Source organism: Cololabis saira, chromosome 10 (assembly GCF_033807715.1).
Source record: "Cololabis saira isolate AMF1-May2022 chromosome 10, fColSai1.1, whole genome shotgun sequence".
In the NCBI taxonomy this organism is placed as follows: Eukaryota; Metazoa; Chordata; class Actinopteri; order Beloniformes; family Belonidae; genus Cololabis; species Cololabis saira.
The window spans coordinates 8,595,329-8,600,937 of NC_084596.1; positions in this window are offsets into that span (position 1 = coordinate 8,595,329).

Here is a 5,609-nt window from a genome sequence, read left to right on the forward strand (position 1 = left end):
CCGACCCGTACCAACCCCGGGGCAGCCCTTACCACCATTGGGCCATCGGGCCAACCCGTATCACCCTCAGGCCGACCCGTACCAACCGCGGGTCGTCGGGCCGACCCTGAAGCCCGGTTTGTGTTCGGAGGAGAGAACCGGGTCCAGAACCGGGTCCAGGTCCAAACCAGGGGATTCTCTCGCGCTCAAAAGCTTTTCCTTCACGCCGTTTTTATTTCTGGAAGCACCAGAACTCCGGGGGGGTTCTGGGCCGAGCCCGGTTCTGGGCCGAGCCCGGTTCTGGGCCGAGCCCGGTTCTGGGCCGAGCTCGGTTCTGGACAGAGCTCGGTTCTGTTGAACAGAACTGTCCAAAACCGCTCCTGTCACGCCGGCGCTTCGTGTTTAAACTTCCCAAAGAAGAACAAAGTTCAAGTTTGCAGTCCAGTAAAGTTCTTCTGGTTCTGACCCGCTCCAATCGGGTCCAGGCCCGGCTTCTCCCACACACACAGACGTGTGGGGGGATGGTGTTGCCATGGCAACCGCTCAGAGTGAGTTTCGCTTCAAGCCAAAGTAGGTTCAGGTTCCCCAGAACCCGGGTCAGGTTCCCCAGAACCCGGGTCAGGTTCCCCAGAACCCGGGTCAGGTTCCCCAGAACCCGGGTCAGGTTCCCAGAACCCGGGTCAGGTTCCCCAGAACCCGGGTCAGGTTCCCCAGAACCCGGGTCAGGTTCCCCAGAACCCGGGTCAGGTTCCCAGAACCCGGGTCAGGTTCCCCAGAACCCGGTTCAGCCCTCAGACGGGTCCGGTTCTCCTCCCGGTCACAGCCAATCACAGCAGGGTGGGGGCGGGGCTTACGGGAGGACTGTTCGTTTTTATTTTGGGTTTCTCCGATTCATCCAACCGACGTCAGCTGGAAACTCTCGAAACCGGAAACCCGAGACTAGAGACCTGAGAACTGAGACTAAAGACTAGAGACCTGAGACTAGAGACCTGAGACTAGAGACCTGAGACTAGAGACCTGAGACTAGAGACCTGAGACTAGAGACCTGAGACTAGAGACCTGAGACTAGAGACCTGAGACTAGAGACCTGAGACTAGAGACCTGAGACTAGAGACCTGAGACTAGAGACCTGAGACCTGAGACAAAGAGTATTGACATGAAACCTGAGACTAGAGACCTGAAACCTGAGACTAGAGACCTGAGACTAGAGACCTGAGACTAGAGACCTGAGACTAGAGACCAGAGACTAGAGACCTGAGACTAGAGACCTGAGACTAGAGACCTGAGACTAGAGACCTGAGACTAGAGACCTGAGACTAGAGACCTGAAACCTGAGATAAAGAGTATTGACATGAAACCTGAGACTAGAGACCTGAGACTAGAGACCTGAGACTAGAGACCTGAGACTAGAGACCTGAGACTAGAGACCTGAGACTAGAGACCTGAGACTAGAGACCTGAAACCTGAGATAAAGAGTATTGACATGAAACCTGAGACTAGAGACCTGAGACTAGAGACCTGAGACTAGAGACCTGAGACTAGAGACCTGAGACTAGAGACCTGAGACTAGAGACCTGAGACTAGAGACCTGAGACTAGAGACCTGAGACTAGAGACCTGAGACTAGAGACCTGAGACTAGAGACCTGAGACTAGAGACCTGAGACTAGAGACCTGAGACTAGAGACCTGAGACCTGAGATAAAGAGTATTGACATGAAACCTGAGACTAGAGACCTGAAACCTGAGACTAGAGACCTGAGACTAGAGACCTGAGACTAGAGACCTGAGACTAGAGACCTGAGACTAGAGACCTGAGACTAGAGACCTGAGACTAGAGACCTGAGACTAGAGACCTGAGACTAGAGACCTGAGACTAGAGACCTGAGACTAGAGACCTGAGACTAGAGACCTGAGACTAGAGACCTGAGACTAGAGACCTGAGACTAGAGACCTGAGACTAGAGACCTGAGACTAGAGACCTGAAACCTGAGACTAGAGACCTGAAACCTGAGACCTGAAACCTGAGACTAGAGACCTGAGACTAGAGACCTGAGACTAGAGACCTGAGACTAGAGACCTGAGACTAGAGACCTGAGACTAGAGACCTGAGACTAGAGACCTGAGACTAGAGACCTGAGACTAGAGACCTGAGACCCGAGACTAAAGACTAGAGACCCGAGACTAGAGACCTGAGACCCGAGACTAAAGACTAGAGACCTGAGACTAGAGACCTGAGACCCGAGACTAAAGACTAGAGACCCGAGACTAAAGACTAGAGACCTGAGACCTGAAACCTGAGATAAAGAGTATTGACCTGAAACCTGAGACTAGAGACCTGAAACCTGAGACTAGAGACCTGAAACCTGAGACTAGAGACCTGAAACCTGAAACCTGAGACTAGAGACCTGAAACCTGAGACTAGAGACCTGAGACTAGAGACCTGAGACTAGAGACCTGAGACTAGAGACCTGAGACTAGAGACCTGAGACTAGAGACCTGAGACTAGAGACCTGAGACTAGAGACCTGAGACTAGAGACCTGAGACCCGAGACTAAAGACTAGAGACCCGAGACTAAAGACTAGAGACCTGAGACCTGAAACCTGAGATAAAGAGTATTGACCTGAAACCTGAGACTAGAGACCTGAAACCTGAGACTAGAGACCTGAAACCTGAGACTAGAGACCTGAAACCTGAAACCTGAGACTAGAGACCTGAGACTAGAGACCTGAGACCTGAAACCTGAGACTAGAGACCTGAAACCTGAGACTAGAGACCTGAAACCTGAGACTAGAGACCTGAGACTAGAGACCTGAGACCTGAAACCTGAGACTAGAAACCTGAGACTAGAGACCTGAAACCTGAGATAAAGATTAAAGAGTATTTACCTGAAACCTGAGAACTGAGACTGAAGACTAGAAACCTGACACTAGAGACCTAAGATTAAAGACTAGAGACCTGAAACCTGAGACTAGCGACCTGAGATTAAAGACCTGACATTAAAGACCTGACATTAAAGACAGGTTTTGACGTGAGACTAGAGACCTGAGATTAAAGACCTGAGACCTGAAACTTGAGACTAGAGGCCCGAGACTAGAGACTTGTAAGACTCGTCTGAGGGCTGAACTTTAGAAATACAAAGCTGAAAGCCAGTTTCCTCTTCTGTTGCCAAGCACCACGTTTCTCGTTGCCGTGGAAACGGCGGCAGAACTCCTCATCCAGCCTTAAGATTCTTCACTTCAACACAAACTCGTCTGCTTCACTTCCTGGTTCTGGTCCGCCTCTCATGTCGGACCTGCTTCACTTCCTGGTTCTGGTCCGCCTCTCATGTCGGACCTGCTTCACTTCCTGGTTCTGGTCCGCCTCTCATGTCGGACCTGCTTCACTTCCTGGTTCTGGTCCGTCTCGGACCTGCTTCACTTCCTGGTTCTGGTCCGTCTCGGACCTCCACGTCTGACCTTTTGAACTCTGCTTCGGAAAAGTGAACCGCAGTTTTTCAGCCGTTTGAAGTTTGAGGTGAACAAATATAAATTTAGCACTTTGTGGAGCAAGAGGGACGGTCGGTGCGGCGCGTGCTAGCGCTGACCGGTCGCCGGGGAAACCGGTCGGATGGTCGGACCAGAAGGAAGGAAGGTGTCCGACCAACGACTCGGCCGGACTCCCAGTCCTGCTTTGTGACTTCTGCACTAAAGATTTGAGTTGTAATTCACTTGTATAATAGTACATATTGTAGAATATTTGGACCTGTACAGAAAGTTTGTTCAGTTCCTTTTTTTTTGTTAACTTCTCTCTGGTTTGCTAATAAAATATTGATGATACTCGGCTTCAACATCGCTGTTTGCATGTGTGACAGCTTTTCAACCTCAACAATAAAAATCACCTCCTTCACTCGTTCCCTCTGGTTTTTCTGTCTCTGCTACTAAATGTGATTTAAAAAAAAACTAACTTTTTTGTTTAAAATAAAGAAGAAAAAAAATCTATTTATGTTTTTGTGTTAGATAATTGGCCACAGTGGCTCCATACCTCAGCAATAAAAGATAACATTAAATAATACTTCTTAACCCCCAAAGGGAAATGTACGAGCATTGGGGCCAGGCAGGAGAAAAAATATTTGAGGGGAAGATTTTTTTTTTTTTATTGTGCACTTTGAGAAAAAAGTCGAAATGAGGAAATTAATGTTGAAATACAATTTCAAGAATAAAGCCGAAATTTAGCCTTTTTTCTCAACATTTCAACTTTATTCACAAAATTTCGACTTTTTTCTCGACATTGGGTAGGCTCAGCGACAAAATCAATTCCATTGCTTTATTTTTTATTGGACTGTCCTAAATGGCCACAGCGACGCAGCGCACCGTTTTGAGCTGAACATTTGTCGGACGCCCTGCTTCTATTTTCTTCCTTTCGCTCGCGTTGAAAGCCGGTTGAAAGCGCTGTAGGAAACAGTCACGGATGAGGAACGGCTGATCCAGTTAGTTGAAATGAGAAGTTATCTCTGATTCCTCCTCATTTCACTACAAAAACCTCAAAGTGGCAGCTGCTGGAGGGAGATGGACAGAGAGCGTCCGATGTCACGCAGTGCTAGGCGATGGTTGGACGCTTGCATGCAGTTACACGGTTTTACAGTTGTGGGCGTTTGCATTTTGGTTACGTCACGAAAATGCGCAGAATCTGAACGGCTCGTAGAAGTCACATCACACTGGATTGCTCATCCGGGCGGCTGTACAGACACTGCAGAATTTAGTTGCTTTCCTCCTCCTCTGAGTTGGCAGGCTGAGGGGAGACCACTTTATATATGTTAAAGAAAGAAAAAACCTGTTTTTCATAATAGGTCCCCTTTAATACCGACACCTGCACGAATGTTCATGCTCCAAGTCAGTTACACCTTAAATTAAATACATGTTGCACAACTTGAACATTTACATTTATAAAGCTTTTAACAAAAAGAAAAGAAAACAAACATTCATGCAGTTATGCAGAGAGAAATGTGAGACACGATCTTCATGTAGCAGAACTGGTTCCCAGTAGCTCCACCCAAAAACACATACCAGAGTATTTAAAGTTATAACAGTTTAGTTCAGGTCTTTAAAGCGTGTTTGAAGACTACATGATTTTACGCCAGATTTGTCTTTGGTCCCAAAAGCTTGCAGATCAGCAGATGATCAGGAGGCGGAGCTTGATGCAGCCCCGCCCCCCTGTATTTACATCACAGCGCTCCAGGATAAGTGCATGCAAGCAGGAAGAGGGTTGAATCTTTATCAAATCAGATCTGAGACGTACGGAAGATTATTAGGGCCAGGCAGGAGAAAAATAAAAATATGTTAGAGGAGGAAGATTTTTTTTTTCATTATGCACTTCGAGAAAAAAGTCGAAATGTCGAAGAAAAATCGAAATGTCGAGAAAAAAGTCGAAATGTCAAGATTAATGTTGAAATACAATTTCAAGAAAAAAGTCGAAATTTTGTGAATAAAGGTAAAATGTTGAGAAAAAAGGCGAAATTTCGACTTTATTTGCGAAATTTCGACTACTTTCTTGAAATTGTATTTCAACATTAATCTCGGCATTTTGACTTTTTTCTCGACATTTCGACTTTTTTCTCAAAATTGTATTTCAACATTAATTTCGACATTTAGAC